Genomic DNA, 18,771 nt, shown 5'->3' on the forward strand with positions numbered 1-18,771 from the left:
CAACATTTGGCAGTCCTTATACATCACATGCCCTTGTAATGTTTCGCTTATAGAGTTTATTATGAGTAATAACAAGAGGTGATATTTATTGAACAGTAACTGCATGTCAAACACCTGGTATATGTTTATTTCACTTCATGCTTACAGCCACTCTATGAAGTAGGTCATTGGATTAGGTTCTCTTTACAGATTAGGCATTTGAGGCTTAAAAAGTGTGATTCTTTTGCCCAAGGTCACATTGTAAATGGCGGAGGCAGCATGCAAACCTAGGATGTCGAACTTCAGATGACACTTAAGTCTTGCATATTATTGTTGCTAGAGAAGCAGCGTGGAAGAATGGTAAATTGATAAAGACCACCCAGTTTTGCTGCTTGGCACCCGCATGGCCTTGGGCAGGTTACTTAAGTTCTGTATAAAATGAGGGTAACCATAGTACCTACCTCATACAGTGGTGGTGGTAGTCAAGGATTTAATACAGATAAAACATTTAGAATCGTGCTTGGCACAAAGTAAAGATCCAGTATAAATTAGTTATTTTTATAAATAACAAGCCCTAGATTAGGGGGCTCATCTTAGGAGGCTCACAGCATAGAGCAAAGCACATAATAGAAATCAATTCAACATTATTGGGATAAATTGGGAGATTAAATATTCTAGAAGCCAGTTATAATTAAAATTTATAAGTGCTCTATTACTTACAAAATGCTGTCATTTCGTTTAATCTGGTGTAAGGTTTGTGTTTGAGTTAAAAAAGCAGGAAAATTTGATCCAGCCATTTGACTCCTGGGTATGTACTCATGAGAAATGAAAACTTGTGTCCACACAAGACCTTGTGCGTGATTGTTATTGAAGCATTACTCGTAATAGCCAAAAGGTGGAAACAACCCAGCCGTCCGTATCAATGGATGGATGAATAAACAAAAGGTGGTATAGCCACAAAATGGAATATTACTCAGCCGTAAAAAGGAACGAAGTGCTGATAAATGCTACTGTATGAAGGAACGAACCTTGAAAACATCATGCTAGGTGAAAGAACCAGTCATAAAAGACCACATACTACAAAATTCCATTTATATGAAGTGTCCAGAAAAGGCAAACCAATAGAGACAGAAAGTAAATAGGTAGATGAGGGTATATCGGGGACAGAGGTAACTAAAGGGTATGGGGTTTCTTTGGGGGCTAATAAAAACGTTCTAAAATTCATTGTGGTGATAGTTGCACAACTCTATGAAAAGACAGAACTATTGAGCTATACATTTCAAATGGGTGAAATACAGAGTATGTGAATTCTACCTTAATAAATAAAGCTATCACCAAAAAGAAAAAGAAAGAAAAGAAAAGAAAAAGAAAGTGATGTGTTTCCAAATCAGAAGCTCAACACCAGTGAGTTCACGATCTTCCCAGATTTCTCGCTCTGCCCTCACACTGACTCGGGGAGCCTCGGCCACCTGCACAACACACATCCTTGCCAAGGCTGAACACGGGGGGATGAAAAGACCAACTGCCTGTCATTGTTCAAGATGAAGTGGGAAAAAATTAATTCATGGTTAGTCTTCTGTTCTAGTCCGGTTGCCCTTCAAATGTTTCCTTTTAATTTTGCCTCCTGTCTAGCTCTGCTGGGCAGGACGAAAGGCTAGTGGGCTGGTCGATCCAATACAGAAATGCAAGCTGCAGCAACAGGCTGGTCTTTCTCAAAATTAAGTGCAAGCTCCAAGGCTGGAAATCAAGGCTGCAAAGCCCAAATACCAAGTCTATTAATCATTTGCAAGTCACTTCCCTCCTCACGATCTTGTCTCAGAAACAAATAAGCTCGATGTTCTGGCATACTCACTGCATCCTTTGTTTTAATGATGTTTTTCAAAACTTAAGCAAATTGCTGATGGAAAGGAGTGAAGTCAGGATTCTAATTAAGCTGCCCCAGTTTGAAAAGTTGTAGAAGATTGCCAACAGGATTCCAAGACCTGCAGGTATTTAAAAGGAAAAACAGAGGAGAAATGAGGCTTGCAATTCATGAGAGTAGCTGTGAAGGTGTGTAATTATGACCGAGACTGAAATATAATCTGATCACTTGGAAATCTTGTTCTTTGCTCTACTTTTCACCAATGATGCTATATATACACATACTCACCAGGGAAATTCCTTAGGCAGAGGCAAAAAAGAAAAATAACACTTTGCCTTTTCTTGACAACTGTTAGTACTATTAATTCAAACTCAAATAACTATTTATTTAGGTGGTGATACTGCGAAGACTTGCAAACTGTGTGCTGGTTTCACTAAATGATGAGCGCTGATCTTTGTTGCGTGTTCTCAGATCCTCACATGTCTTATATCATTTAATCCCCATAGCTACCCCATGAGGTAGGCATCGTTTATCGTCATTGTCATCATCATCACCATCATCATCATCATCATCCTGTTTTGCAGATGAAGAAAGTAAGGCACAGAGAAGTTAAGCAGCTTGCCCCAGGTTGCACAGCTAGCATAAATAATAGAACTGAGACCTGACCCTGTCTGACAACAGAGCCCTGTTCTTAATCACTGTCATATTCTCTCTCTCACTAAATTTCCAGCTCTTAATTTTACTCTTGGTGCTTCCACTTGGAGGAGTCGAACCTGGTAGAACATTGGAAAGAATTGTACACAATAATCTCATTTAATGTACGTTGCCACTTTCTTTACAGAATACGTGTGTGTTGAGTACCTTCTGTATGCAAGTGGTCACCTTAGCCCTCCCTGCGGAAATACATGGTTCAGAAACTTTGCAGATGCTATTCCCTTCCCTACGTGCTGTGCCCTCCCCCACTCGCCATGCTACCTAGCTAACGGCAGCAGTCTTCACATGTCAACTTAAGGTATCACTTCCCAGATGAGCTTTCCTTGACCTCCCCTTCACTCAATTCCTCCGTTCACTTACCTTCCTACACTTTTCCTCTGTAGCACTTTCTAAGCTCGCAAATGTGGAACGATCTGTTAAATGGCTGGCTGTCTCCCCTGCTAGAGTACAAGTGCCATGAGAACAGAGCCAGGGCCTGTCTGGTCCACTACTCTCTCCTGTGCCTGGCAGAGAACCTGCTACATTTTGCCAATATTTAAACAGGAAATGCGTAAAGGAATGCCTGGGACTTCGGTTGTGGCCTTGTGTTGCTTACATTTTGGTAGTGTTATATACAAGCGCGTATCTGCAAGGGGGGGGGGGGGGACGGGTTTAGGAGAAGGAGCTCATCAGAGAAAGGGCTTATCAAGGCTGTAACATTTCAGCTAGTCCTGGGAGGATGAGCCAACATTTCAGATGGAGAAAAGCCAACAGCAAAGCATGAAGCTGGGCGAGCACAGCCTGCTGAGTAAATTGCTGTGGTGTATTAATACTTAGTTAGAAAATAAGGTGAGAAAAGAGTAAAACAGCAAATGTTGTTTTTCTGTCACTTGAAAGCATTTAGGAATAGGCTGTCTTTGGGGGCCTAAAGACGAATGGAATTGCTTAGCTTGAAGACAGCTGTCTTCATGTACTGATGAAAATTAGAAAAGCCAAGGTACAAAATATAACTGTGCCTTTTAACCCATGTACCGTCCCTCACAGAGAAGCAAAGGAAAAGAGCCCTGAACTTCTGAGAAGAGATGGAGAAGATGTCTCCTTTTCTCCTCTGCCTTATACTCTTTCCCTATTTCCCGTGAGGAGGAGGATGCTGCAGAATTCCTCAGCCAAGTCAGGAAGAGTCTCTTAAAAATCAGTTCCTTGGGGCGCCCGGGTGGCTTGATCGGTTAAGCGTCCGACTTCGGCTCAGGTCATGATCTCATGGTCCGTGAGTTTGAGCCCCGCGTCGGGCTTTGTGCTGACAGCTCAGAGCCTGGAGCCTGTTTCAGATTCTGTGTCTCCCTCTCTCTCTGCCCTCCCCTGTTCATGCTCTGTCTCTCTCTGCCTCAAAAATAAATAAACGTTAAAAAAAATTTTTTTTCTAAAAAATAAAAATCAGTTTGTCACTTTTTAAGCTCAAAATCAATAGAAGGAATCACACAGAGATCAACAGATTTAACTCCATAAAAATTAAAACCTGCGCTGTATCAAAAACTCACACAACCTAAATGAAAGACAAATAATAAACCGAGAAATATATTCACCATTGTTATGATGGCAAAGTCCAGCTCAGTCCAGTTCAGTTCAACAGCCCCCAGCCGTGCATTCCTGAGGAACTACAACGAGGAGTGGGGGGACGGGGGGGTGCGGATACAGGGCACCCAGAGCTCAGTGAGACAGTTTCTGTTCTCACGGAGTTCTGCTGAGAGGGCAGGACATATAGATGACCATTCCGGGTGATGTTATAAGGGCACGAAGGGCTCTGACCAAAGACAAGGATGGCCACTTTGTGTGGCATGAGGTTCAGGGCAGGCTTCCCGAAAAGGGGCCCTCAGACCAGTAAAAGTGGAGGAGAATCTATTCAAAGCAACAAGAAGGCAAGGGGGAGGGGACTTAAAACAGTGGACAAAGCCGTGGAGGTGTGAAACATCCTGGTGTTTATGCATATACTGGGGGGTGGTGACGACTTCTTCAGGATTCTGGAAGAAAGCACAGTGTTGGGGATGATGGAGACCAGGCTGGACAGGTAAACCAGGATGCTGACAGGGAGCCACCAAAGCCCGGAACAAGGGCCCAGGCAGTGATTGAAAGCAAATCTTGCAAGACAAGGAAGGAGTTAGGATTCCGTAGAGTTTACGGCATAATAGCTTTAGATTGGTGAGTAAAGGGAGTTTAGGATTTTGAGTTGAGTTCTGATGAGCACGTCCTTCGTTCTGATAACTGTTTAGCTGGTTCACAGCCTCACCTTGCAAGAGTTGGTGTTTCCTCGAGTCAGCGACTAAGTCATGTTTGCTTGGTCTGAGCATGGTTTATCACAGGCACAGGGAGGTATACCTGGTCCCAGAAGTGTTGGGACGTGGATGCCAAGAACATACTTGTTCCTTTTCCCCAAATATGTTAGAGGAAAGCTGTCCCAGCTCAGGCACCTACCTAAGACTGCCTTGCTTCAGCATCCCACTCCAAGCCAACCCCACTCCTTCATGATGCTTTGGATGAACAAATCATATTTTTTTAAATGCGTTTGGAAAATGGGATTACAGTGACCCTGGGATTGCCTGATAGGGAAGAACAAATGAATTCTAGAGTTAGACCGACAGCGACAGTTGGGGGGTGGGGTTTCCCACAGTGCAGGGGACAGGTGCGTATTTACATGTAGGGAGTTGCAGAAGAAGGGTCATCTGGGGGGACACAGAGGAGTGCTGGCCTCAAGACAAAGGGAGTAAACTGGTCCCTTGGGGAGACAGAGTGGGATCCTCTGGGAAGAGTTTACCTTTCTCTGTTGTTCTTTTCCCATTGACCATTGAGTCACATTTGGTGTGCTATTAAACATTTTCTTCTCCTTTGTTGAGATAACTTTTGGACATCCCAGCATGGAGCGTCAACAGGGAGGCATTTGGAATTAGAGATTTGAGCAGTAAAGGGAAACAGAGTCTTTGCAACATGATCCATCCATGAGGGTGGTGGCACCCTATGAGAGGAAGGAGAGCACCCAGAGCTCCAGCGGGGACGGGGGAAGCAGGAGGTGTGCACCAGACCCAAATAGCTGCGACATGGATGCTGAGAACCAACTCCTTACTTTTCCCCAACTATGTTAGAGGAAAGCTGTCCTTGAAGAAGATAGGCTGACACTTGGGTTGTCTTTGCATCACTGGAAAAAATAAACAATTTGAAAACCAGAAAGAGACCTTAAAAAAAGAGTTACCTCAGGGTGCCTGGGTGGCTCAGTTGGTTAAGCACCCGACTCTTAATTTCAGCTCAGGTCATGATCTCATGGTTTGTGAGATCGAGCCCCATGGGGGGCTCTGTGCTGACCATGTGCAATCTCCTTGGGATTCTCTCTCTCCCTCTTTCTCTGCCCATCTCCTGCTCTCTCTCTCTCTCTCTCTCTCTCTCTCTCTCTCAAAAATAAATAAATAAATAAACATGAAAAAGAAAGAAATAAAAGAGTTACTTTAATTTTCCGTATATTTTATGCAGGGAAGCAGAAAGAACTAGATTAAAATGAACAAGAATAGCCAACAAGATCCTTAATTGATAAGTGACGAGGCACTCATTTAACTGGTGGCTGTCCTGAATAATATGCATTGGAAAGTGTATAATCTAAAGTAGCACACAGAGTAAGAAAAATAGCCATGGAAATAAGGAAGTAGTCAAGGAAAGTTCCATAAATTAAATCATAGTTTGAAAGGATAAAGTCATGTTAACACTCATTACCATATTTTAATTTCATGGTGATTAAAATTATAATGTAGCTTGTATTACCACTTAATTGATCTGCCAACAGCAAGTATTTGCAAGTTTCTTTTTGTTCTCCGAAGTCATAAACTATCTATTCTTTGCTGCATAATTTTGGAGGTGATTTCAAACCATAAATATTTCTCTTTATTAAAATTCTCAGGAAATTAGAACCTCGATAGCTACTTATTTATATCTGCTTTGGCAAGAGGCCAGGGAATTCATTTTCTTATATTTTGAATTCTACAAAATTAAAGTGCTAAAGAATATTATCTATTAATCTTCATGCTTCCTCTTATGACAGTTTTACAGTTTAATAGCAATGTTCAGATACCCGAGGGTGACTAGCTAAGCTATGTCCCTTTAAAACTGGGTATTTTTCCTTGGTAGAAAGCCGACCCTTGCTGAAGATACAGGCCTAACTCAGTGGCAAGCCTGGCACATTTTTAGCACCAGGCCAGCCTGCCCAAGACAGAATTGTCCCCTGGTGGTGCCAATCTCCGGAGACCTGGCATATTTCAGGGCCTTCGCCTTGCTTGGGTACCCCTACCTTGCACACACCCCTCGGATGAGATGATGTCTTTGCACCGACCCTTTGCCGCGATTAGCCGTGACCCCTGAGAGTGCAGCTGCCTCCAGCCCGATTTAGCTCATCCCTCATTGGTGTCTCTGTGTTCGACCACCCTGGTTCTGATGGAATAAATAGGACACATATGCCATCGGTGGAGCCTCATGAGTCTCTTTAGATAAAAATAAATTTAGAAACTTGCAAAATCTTTCAGAGACAATACTTTCCTAATGATTCCTGACTCCTCTGACACCCCATTGCACTGATTAATGGTCATTCAAATTGACCACCTGGCATAGCTCACTGTCAAAATCAAAAAGGACATATTTTCAAAAGTCAGGTACTGCCTTTTGTGCTGTAAAATCCTGCTATGTGTGTATGTGTGTGTGTGGGGGGGGGGGGTGCATGTGCATGTGCAGACTTATGACAATTGTAAACAGATATGTGACCTGAATCCTAAAATTATTGGTGCCCCCTACTCTGCATGTATGTTCTCCAGTACCGTTACTCTCAGTACTTATAAAATTCGTCATTACAGTGAGTACTCATACTCAGCAATATGGTTAGACCAAGTCTGGTCAAATATTTTAAGCCAACTAGAAGCAGAGAAATGTTCTGTAGAGATCTTTGGTATGAACTATCTGGAGGTTTAAAAAAAAAAAAACAAAACACCTAAAAGGCAACAGAAACAGCCTGTTTTACATCATAACAAGCTATGAGCAGAGAAATATACTTTCAGGGCTGAAGCTCAGTATGAATTTGATCACTCTCCCTAACATTTTTAAAAAAATCTGGCTCTGATGGGGTTTACAATTGAGCACATGCAAAATTCACACATGAGAACATTGTCCAAGGTTGTAGAGAGTCCGGGAATATTTAAGGGTAAGAAATAGAAACCCATTCAGAAGGACACAAACCCAAAAAGAGAGCTTATTGGAAGCAGATGGGGGATATCTCTCAGATCCCAAGAGCAGAAAGTATAGCCAGAGGGGGAGTATAAATGAAAGGCAGGGTCTAAGGTTAAGGACTGCATAGTCCCTTAGCTGTTCCCTGTGTGGTCCAGCTCTCATGGATCTATGAGAAGAGAGCACAAGCTTCTGCTTCACCCGAATTTCATGTCTTGAAATCTCAGTCTGAGTCTCCTCCTTTAAGTTCAAGAGAGAGGGGAGGGAGCACCTGGGTGGCTCAGTTGATTAAAAATCTGACTCTCGATTTTGGCTCAGGTCATGATCTCATGGTTTGTGAAATCAAACCCCACATCGGGCTCTGCACTGACAGTGAGGAGCCTGCTCGGGATTCTCTCTCCCTCTCTCTCTGCTCACCCACAAATGCTTCCTCTTTTTCTCAAAATAGATAAATAAACATTGAAAACAAAGAGAGAACGTACAGAACTCAAGGGCCTTTGTGAGACCCTGAAAATTGGGGAGTGCCCAGGTCAAGGTCACAGACCTGGAGGACAAATATTGGGAGAGGAGTAAGGAATCAATCAAAGGGTTAACTATATCATCATCTCAGCCAGAGACATTTAATTAAATTCTCTCATTTAATTCTGACGACAAACCTCCCACACAGTAGAGGTGGCACAGTGTGATAACTGCACACCCAACCTCTGGCGTCCAAGGGCCAGTCCTGCCACTTACTAGTGGTAGAATCTTGGGCTGGTGATCTTTCTTGTCAGGCCTAAATTCTTCATCTGCAAAACCCCCGCAAAGGATTAGCTCCAGCTCATCTGCCCACTCCGGGGTTAAACAAGATTGGGAAGGAAGGGAGAAGAGGTGAAAGAAAGATGAACCTTTGCCGAGTGATCTGTTAGCAGCCAAAGCCTACACGTATGTTTTGACGTCTCGGCAAATTCCCAAATCTTCAGATATACTAGGAGATCTTAGCTGCATCTCTCTACCTCTGTCCCTCTCCCCCAGATCTTCCAATTATTCCCACTGTTTATTCTGCAGCCCATCTGACTATTCTCCTCACGAAGACCTGATCACGCCTCATCGTCTACATCACACTTTAGTAAGGCACATAGGGTCCTTCCCAGACCGCCCCAGCCACTTTGCCAGCCTCATATCATGCTCCCCATCTTCTCCACTCTGACTCTCTTCTAACCACCCCAAATTGCTTTTCTCAGTGAAATTGTTCTCATACGTCTATGTGTGTGTGTGTGTGTGTGTGTGTGTGTGTGTGTGTGTGTGTGTGTTGCACATACAACTCCCTTTGCCTTCATTGTTCTCCCTCTCTTACTCTTCTGGCGAAGGTTCATCAGTTATTCCAGATCCAGGTAAAATATCCATGAATTCTTTGGGCTGTTAGTTGTTCCCTCCTAATCCTCCAAATATGCCTCTATTGCAGCACCTGTGATATTATGTGTGCATTGTATCTACCCTTGCCTGGCTCTCTGTCTCACCAGTATCTGACGATCCAGAGGGCAGGCCTTGGGTCTTCTCCATCCCTGCATCTCCAGGGCCCTAGCATGGTCCCCAGGGTAGGCTTGTAATCACTGTGTGCTGAATGAATGTGACCCCTGGAGACTTCACACTCAAAGTCGGTCTCAACTGGTTCTCTTGCAAGGATTTGAGTCCACACCCTCTAGTTGAAGCTTAATCATGTTTAGATACAGAAAGAAGACAATGTGGAGTATTGTTGCTGTGGAAACAAACTTGGAAAATGGCTTTCTTTTCTACTTTATATAAATGTAGGAGCCATATCTCATGGCTCAGCTGAATGTGAATACTTACACAATGGCATTGAAGGCACACAGCTCGCTCTGGAGGCATCTCTGCGGCAGTCAGCTATGCGGACCATGGAACCCGCTCCATGTACCATTCTAGCATATAATCTTTCTCACTTTGGTGAGCAGTCACGGGGTTAAATCTTATTTTCAGCACATCCTACAATGAAATTATTGCATTTTAGTGGATTTCTGTTGGGGGATTTAAGATGTTTTTAAATCACACAGTGTAACAATTTTTCAAGAGAAAAAAGACACACTTACCCATTATGTTTAAAAGTTCCTTTCAACAGCTTCTATTCTGTTTTATGTATTTGGGACCAGCCCACATGGAAAGGCTTTCTTAAGATTCTATAGAAATATTTTCCCTTTCCTGCCATGAACTCCTACAAGAAAGGAACTAAAAAGTAATAACAAAATACTTTGCATTTTGTGCTATTTCTCCTTGTGTGATGATTCTTTGTTGAACCACCATGTCTCCTGATTGATTACTGGAAGGAACATGAGGAAATTTTCTTATTTTTTTTTATATTAATTGACCAAAAGACCATTTTCATGTATCAAAACCTCCACTTCCTCTAGGGTTCTATAACCTGACGTTTACCATGTCAGTAACTTCCCTGGCTCTCAGTCTAAACCATAGTATCAGCCCAAATACCCTTGCTTCAAAAATTGTAAAAAATGGGGGAGTTTCTCATTTTAACCTGTACAGGATATTACATAATTCTAACATTAAAGAGAGACTTTACGGCAGTACACAAACTTTGTCTATATGCTTTCACTCACTAGATGTTCCCATGGAATAGATGGAGAAGTCACATGTAAGTGGATTTGACAAAGAAAAGATAACACTGAGCTCTTTGGGTTGTTAAGACAATAAATTAAGAGAGCGCATGTGCATAATGCAGGGTTCCTTGGAAGTTCTGTCCTCTCCACTCTGCATGCTCTGTACTACCCCAGGGTGACCCCTATCCACTCTGGAGTGTGTGTGTGCGTGTGTCCCGAATACCTGTACTTCAAATTTTGCCCACGAGTTTCCAATCTACACACGCGATTGTTTACCTGGACTTTCCAGTCACCTCTAACACAATATATGTGACACTAACTAACCTCACCTTTCATCTTCCCACACTGGCTTCCCTTCCTGAATCCCCCCAGTATTGGAGAGCGTGCTGTCACCCACCTGGGTGCCTGCGCCAGAAACCTGGGCAGCCCGACTCCCTCCTCACCCTTGCTCAGCCTTCATCTCCGTCCGATCAATCTCCAAGCCCTGTTATTCAGTGACCAAGTCTAAGCAGACAACTCATTGTCTCCGTCTTGTGCCTCTGCCTTGGCCAAGGCTGCCGACCTCGCTCACCGGGGCCCCTGCAGGGGCCACCTCGCTCAGACTTCACTGCCGCCAGTCTTCACCTTCCTGCCTCTCTCCCATTCAAGGCCTTCCTCTTCTCCCTGGAGCAAAACCAAGCTCCGTGTGACCCTTTGGATCCTTTCTCTGGTTACTGCTCTCCAACTTCCTTTCCCATTTTCCTAACGTCCCACTGTCCAGCCGGACCGAGTGCCTTTTATGTCTCCCAACACTTGCTGTTTCTCTTACCTCCAGGGTTTCCAACTGGCTCAGACTTTGCTGACTGGGAGCTATCAAACTACAAATAGACAAAAACCCCAGGGGCACCTGGGTGGCTCTGTCAGTTGAGCCTCCGACTCTTGGTTTTGGCTCAGGTTGTGAGCCTAGGGTTGTGGGATCAAGTCCTCCCTCAGACTCCGCTTGGGATTCTCTCTCTCTCCCTCTGCCCCTCTCCCCAGTTCACTCTCTCTCTCTCTCTCTTATCTCTAATATAGATAGATAGATAGATAGATAGATAGATAGATATTCTAGGATTTCTCCTGTGACTCTTTCTCAGAGTAAAGTGTTTTCTTTCACCTCTCCCTGGACTCCAGACCGTATTTCCAAGTGTCCTGCAGTTCACCCTCCGCATGGATGTTTAACAGACATCCCGGACAGGAACCATGTCCCAGACCGATCCCCGTCCGTGTAGGCCACCATTCTCCTTACCACGTGCCACCCCTCGTGCACTAGGTATTTCACCTGCTCATTCTGTTCCCCATACGTCTCCCTCGAAGGTAAGCTCCAACAGATGGAGGTACTTTTTCCTTCCTGTTCAATAATGAATTCCCAGAGCCTAGTGCAGTTCCTGACTGTTATGAACTCCATGTCTGTGTCCCCCGCCCCTCCCCACCGCCAGATTTATATGTTGAAGCTCTCCCTCCCCCACTCCCCACCACTGTGATATTATTAGGAAGTGGGGTCTTTGGGAGGTAATGAGAATCAGATGAGGTTGTGTGGATGGAGCCCCACAATGGGATCAGTGACCTTGTAAGAGTCACGAGGGAGCTCTCTGCTCTGCTCTTTGCCATGTGAGGACACTTTGAGAAGGAGGCAGTCCGCAGCCTGGAAGAGCCATCTCACCAGAACCTGACTGTGCCCACACCCTGATCTTGAACTTCTGGCCTCCAGAACTGTGAGACATAAATTGCTGTGGTACATAAACCATTAAGCGTGTAGTCTTTTGTTACAGCAGCCAGAACAGACTAAGACGGTGACACGTAGGGGACACCTGATAAATGTTTGTCGAGTGAATAAATGGCTGTACAGCAACAGCATGAAGGTGGATTGGGATTTACCCAGAATTCCTCAGATCTAGATGGCCACAGTACCGTAAAGAGATCATAGATTGTGCCAGGCAGAGATGTCTAGTTGTGTGACCCAGGGCAACTTGTTTCATCTGAGACAGTTTCTCATTTGGTAAAATGAAGATAAGATAGCTCACAAGACTGTTGTGGGCTAATTGATATAATTGGCTTTAACCATACTGTGATTGGTCCTAAATAAATATGCTCTATTCCCAAATCTTGGTTTGATGAAGACTACTGGAAGCCTTAAAAACTTGGCAAGGTTGGCAAGCTTTATCCTAAGCAGACCTCGGAGGAAGCGACTCAGGAATTAATCAAACTGTGTTCTATAAGGAGCTCATTTTATTAAAAGTGCTGTAGGTCTTATCAGGTGGAACAGGGTTTAGTGTGAGGGTCAATCGAAAAGCATATCCTTGTAAACAGTTGCTCAAGGCATCGTCTCCTTGAGAGGAATTGGGGGCATGAACTCCCCTTGCCAACTATTTCTCCCAACTCACTGGGAAGTGTTTATTTGGGACATTGTTTATTGAGCTCAGAGGACTGTGCTTTGCCCTCCTGCTTAATGTCTAATAGCTGTGCAATTATTTATAAAGTTTCTTTTGCCGCAGCGTGGCCAACAGTCTTCCGGGGCGGAGGGAGGGGGGGGGGGTTAGATGGGAAGGGAGTTGACACTGAAGAACTGGGCCACGCTAGGGAGAGGTCCAAAGTTTCTGGGGAAATGAAGTAAAAATGCCATTTTTACCTGGTGCTTATGACTACCAGGGCAAAACAAAACACAGTCCTCTTCTGGTGCGAACTTGTGAAGGTACATTTGCAGGATGATGTCTGCAGACACGCTGACGTTTGTTGACATTGCAGTGACCCACAGGAACCAAGCAAATTGGACACGGAAGGAACTGACACATCGTATAAGAATCAGAGACCAACACAGCTCAATGAAACCTTAGGAGTCCTTTGTTTTGAGGACGAGAAAAATGAAGCACAGAGAGACGAAGTGACTGGACAAAGGTCACACTACTGATAAGGAGCAGAAAGATAACTCTGCTCTGTGGTGGCCCAGGCCCATGCCCTTCCTACCACATTGTGCTCATAGCAAGGAAAGAGAGGTCTAAAGAGGCTAAGTGACTTGAGTCTTCAATGAAACGTTCAAGACTCTCTTCACAGTTGGATTACGATGACCTAAATAAGTTCAGAATTTAGTAAATGAGATAATGTATATACATATACAAGTACATTGCAAATTATAAAATATTGCCTAACTATTGGGTGAATTGCCGATCAAATCTGCGAGGTTAATAAATAAAACAGTCTGACCAGGTGGATATACTCATACAGTATTACATGTCTTAGTTCAATGGCAACCAAACATAGCAAAGTGATTTTACCTGCTTCGTCAGCTGTTCCATTGACTCTCTGTTGCCGACTCCAGAGGAGACAACATAACCGATCACAAATCTGCACAAGGAAAATGTGCAAGAAAATTAATTTGTATGCGGTGTTTCTCATTTAAGATTTTTTTTTTCAATTATGAAAAGAATGCTTAAATTTATTGAGTACACTGGGGAAATACAACAAAATATAAAAGAACTGAAAATTACTTGTATTTGAAAACAAACACTCTTATAAAGTTTTGGTGTTTTAAAAATGTATTTACGAAGGGTGCCTGGGTGGCTCAGTCGGTTAAGCATCGGACTTTGGCTCAGGTCATGATCTCACCGCTCATGAGTTCAAGCCCGGGGATGGGCTCTGTGCTGACAGCTCAGAGCCTGGAACCTGCTTCAGATTCTGTCTCCCTCTCTCTCTGCCCCTCCCTTGCTCGTTCTCTCTTTCTCTGTCTCAAAAATAAATAAACATTAAAAAAAAATAAAAATAGGGGTGGCTGGTTGACTCGGTCGGTTGAGCGTCCGACTTCGGCTCAGATCATGATCTAGTGGTCTGTGAGTTTGAGCCCCGTGTCGGGCTCTGTGCTGACAGCTCAGAGCCTGGAGCCTGTTTCAGATTCTGTATCTCCCTCTCTCTCTGCCCCTCCCCGTCTCGTGCTCTGTCTCTCTCTCTGTCAAAAATAAATAAACATTAGGGGCACCTGGGTGGCTCAGTCGGTTGAGCATCCAACTTCGGCTCAGATCATGATCTCACGCCCTGTGAGTTCGAGCCCCGCATCAGGTTCTGTGCTGACAGCTCAGAGCCTGGAGCCTGTTTCAGATTCTGTGTCTCTTTCTCTCTCTGACCGTCCCCTGTTCGTGCTCTGTCTCTCTCCATCTCAAAAATAAATAAACATTAAAAAAATTTTAAAAATAAATAGATAAAAATAATATAAAAAGGGATTTATGAAAGACTACTACCCTATAGGCACATCCTGTGTATGTGGATCAAAACCCCTATCTTCAAATAATAGTGTTTTTTCATTAACCTTTAAGAATACCATAATTGATTATATATTATTCTTTATCTAGAACTATCATAATTTATTTATTTGGCCATTTATCATGTTACCCAATTTTCACTATTATAAATATTTCTGAAGTTAAAACAATACTTGGGCCACGTTTCGGCTATTTCTTAGAATAGATTCCTAGAAGTTGGATTATCACCTCAAAGACTCTGGTGATTTTTAATCTTCCCCCTACAGATCTTCAAGTGCTTTTCAGAGAACGTGACCTATTTATACTCACTCTAGTGCTACATATAAATGTACATCTCACCACCTCCTTGGCAGCATTACTATGGAAAATAGTTGACAATGAGGGAAAATGTAATGAGAAACAGGATATTTATGTGGTCTCAAAACAAATTCCCACAAGGTGCTTAATAACTACAAAGGGAAAAGTAATAACTTCGTGGGAGAGAAACCTTGCAGACACCGCATTAACAGAGATCAAAGTTAGTATCATCGGTAATGGGACAAACCGACATGGTCCTCATCACGGGAGGCACAGAGAAGGACGCAACACCACTTCTGAGATATTCCGGCCAAAAGGGCATAACCTGAATCTAATTATGGGGAGGCATCAGACAAGCCCAAATTAAGAGACATTCAACAAAATCAATGATTTGGATTTTTCAAAAATGCCAATGTCGTGGGGCATTTAATGTTTTCTAGTTTCTGCTAGGGTTGAGCTCTGTTCCTGATTATATTATCTGAGTGGTTTTGCTGGCGCAGAAGAAAGCTACTGGATTTTGTTCGTTTTTCTTGCATGCCACCATTTGACTTATTATGAATGAAGGTTAAGAGCTCCCAGCTGATCTCTCGCACTTTTTAAAAGATATATCATCACGTTGTCTGCAAATAACAGTAATTTCACCTTTTATTTCTGCCTGATGTCTTATTGCATCCGATGGAATTTCTAGAACCGCGCTATATAATAATACAGACGTGCAGTATCTCTTCCTGGCTAGCGGGAACATTTCTGGTCAACGTTAGGAATGGAACAGGCTGTTAATATACAATGTTGTATATGAAAGAGGGGTTTCTTTTTTCCCCTAGATTTCTAAGGGTATTGTTAAAAATTGGGCAGGAATGTTGAATCTTATCTGGACATCTTTTTTGTCACCTATTGAGATTATTATACGGTTTTTCTCAATGAGATTGTTGAACTACTGTTAATATATTAATAGATTTTTCTAACGTGAAACTACTTTTGCTTCCCTGCACCCCACCTGCATTAGCTGAGGTAGATAGATTTAGTACTTCATTTTGCTGTTCTTCTATTTTTTTCCCTTTTGCAACTCTGTGGTGGATTTGTATTGTATCAACTTAGTGTAGCTGCTGCTGTTTCCACAATTACCTCCCCAGCACCCCCCCCACCCCACCCCCCTCCCCTGCATGGTTCTGGGCCAGCTTGGCCACAAGAGACAACGGTGTGAGAGTGGGAATGCAGAAATGAAACCGGAGTCATGTTCTCATTGCACTCACAGGTCAGTACAGGGCACGAGGTGCTGATGCCACTCAGTGTTGTCACTTCTCTGCTGGGACAACAGCCGGTCTCCACCTGTGCGGGCCAGCTTCTTCAGTTTCGCTGACCCCTGGACTGGATGCATTTCGGCTCCATGGGAAAGGGACCAATTTCCCCTGCAGATCTCCTCATCATTAAAATTGGAGACTCAGGGGCAATAAGAGATGCAGATCCCTGTCTTGCTGCCCCCACTGAACATTGAGTCCCTCCTCCACAATTCAAATATTCTCTTGGGACATTATTTTTCTCCACGTACAGTTCTCTCCTGCCGTATAACAAATCACCCCCAAATTTAACAACAAACCCTATGATCTCCCGAAGCGTCTGATGGGTGGGTCTAGGAGTAGCCCTCAGCCAGGTGGTTCTGGCTCAGGGTCTCACATGAGTTTGCAGCCAAGATGCTGTGGACTACACTCATCTGAAGGCTTAACTGAGCTGGAGGATCTGATCCCAAGTTCCCACGCGTGGTTGCTGGCAGGAGGGCTCAGGTCCCTACCCTGTGGCCGTCTCCAAAGGGTTGCTTGAATGTCTTACAAAATGGCAGCTGGCACCCCCTAGAACAAGCGATCCAGAGAGGGAACAAGCAGGAAGCCACGTGCCTTTTAGTCTCAGAAGTCATACACCCTCTCTTCTGCCACATTGTGTTCATTTGAAGGCAGTCACTAAGTCCAGCCCACACTCAAGTGGAGGAGAATTAAGTGCTATTGCTTTAAGGGGGAAGTAGCAAAACATTTGTAGATGTACTTAAAAACCTCCACACTCCCTTGGTCCCTTTGCAGGATTGGGATGGCAATGGCTTCCCATCATTGCAGGTCTGGAATACCTCAATATACAAGCACTTCCTAAATGCTTGATCACACTTCTGTAAACAGCCTCTTCATTAAATTATCTGTAGATAAAACTGTTTGAACAGAACTCTGCTTCTAGAATTTTAATACAATATATTTTGGGGGATGGTGAGCACATAGCATAGAATTATATGAAACATAATTAATATACATGTACATATATAAGTATTTAAAATATATAATTACTATACACACAGAGAGAGAATGAATATGCGTTTTTCATGTTTTCCTAAATAAAATGTTTAATAATAATAAAATAAATAAATGTGCCAGGATGGCTGCTGGTATTTATACCATTCTCCTTCTCTCTGCATTTCAGGGGATAGAAACCTGAGAACTACATTTCCCCAAATCCTGTGCAGGCAGGGTTCTGACTCACAGTCTGTTGATGAAAGGCACTCACTGGGAGATTTAGAAGGCAGAAGGAAACTATGTTATTCCTCCTCCTGCTGTGCAGTGGCCTCAGGGCCTTTCCTGTCAGAAACACCCACTTGGTGGGAAAGGCAACTGTGACCACTGGTTGGTGTTGGGTTCTTGAGGTTGCAGAGGGGGGAGATAGCAGCAACTTCCTGATGCTCTGAAAGCTAGCAAAAACCTGAGCACCATCAACCATCTTCCCTAGCCTTTTTTCCTCTGCCTTTTCCAGTGGTTTTGTGTGTCCGTTTGTTTTTCCAATAGTTTTTTAAGCATATGGTTTCCTCTCCTAAATCACGTTCTCCTCGAAATATCCAGAGTGTTTCATTTTCCTGACCAGCTCCTGACTAATACAATAATTAGAAGGGAATAAAAAAATCTGAATATACAGTGATTATTTGTCATTTATTTTTTTCTATAGCAAGAAAAATCCACTTGGAGAATGCCAGTTTTATAAGCCTGATGCTCTCTTAAAATCTTCTCTCTAATTATGATACACTAGGTATAAATCTTAATTTTATTTACTTTCTTTTCACTCTTTTTTTTTTAATTTATTTATTTTGAGAGAGAGAGAGAGAGAGCACAAGTGGGAAGAGCACAAGAGAGAGAAGCACAGAGAGAGAATACCAAGCACACTCCACACAGCACAGAGCTCATTGCAGGGACTGATTCCACGAACCAAGAGATATGACCTGAGCCAAAATCAAGAGTCAATGCTCAACCTTCTGAGCCATGCAGGTGCCCTTCACTCTTTTTAAAAATTAGACTTGCCAGAAGTTTTGTTTTTATTTTCAGAATCATTTCTTTGATTTGTATACAATGTAAGCTAGAAGTGTATTCAGCTGCTTGCATCACAAAATGAAACTAATTGTGGATTTAGCAAATAAGCATTTATTTTTCCAACATAATAATAAGTTTGGAGGGGGCAGTGGCTGGCATTGCTCAGCTACTCACCAGTGCCATCAGAGATTCAACCTTGTTCTACTCTTCAGATTCACTATACCCAACCCTTTGGCTTTTCCCCTCATGTTGGCAGCTTCCTGGTCACAAGATGGTTATTATGACCTCAGGTATCAGAGGTATGCCCAAGACAGAAAATGTGATTTGGGAAGGGGGAAAGCACTAAATCATCTCTGTCTGTACCACTTTTGACCATTAAAGCAAGAGGAGGTCTGGGGCACCTGGATGGCTTAGTCGCTTAAGTGTCTGACTCTTGATTTTGGCTCAGGTCATGATCTCATGGTTTGTGGGTTTGAACCCCA

The 18,771-nt window shown here is 43.3% G+C and overlaps 1 long non-coding RNA gene across 1 annotated transcript; it reads right to left on the bottom strand.

Annotated features, from left to right (window-relative positions):
• Nucleotides 1-462: 462 nt before the first annotated feature.
• Nucleotides 463-13,728, bottom strand: LOC147576641 (uncharacterized). Its single transcript, XR_015241440.1, has 3 exons — nucleotides 13,680-13,728; nucleotides 9,611-9,763; nucleotides 463-1,961 (listed from the first exon to the last, which is right to left on the bottom strand). It is a non-coding gene; the product is annotated as an uncharacterized LOC147576641 (long non-coding RNA).
• Nucleotides 13,729-18,771: the final 5,043 nt, after the last annotated feature.

The sequence above is a fragment of the Puma concolor genome, chromosome D1 (assembly GCF_028749965.1).
Source record: "Puma concolor isolate L17-30 chromosome D1, mPumCon1.1.hap2, whole genome shotgun sequence".
Classification (NCBI taxonomy): domain Eukaryota; kingdom Metazoa; phylum Chordata; class Mammalia; order Carnivora; family Felidae; genus Puma; species Puma concolor.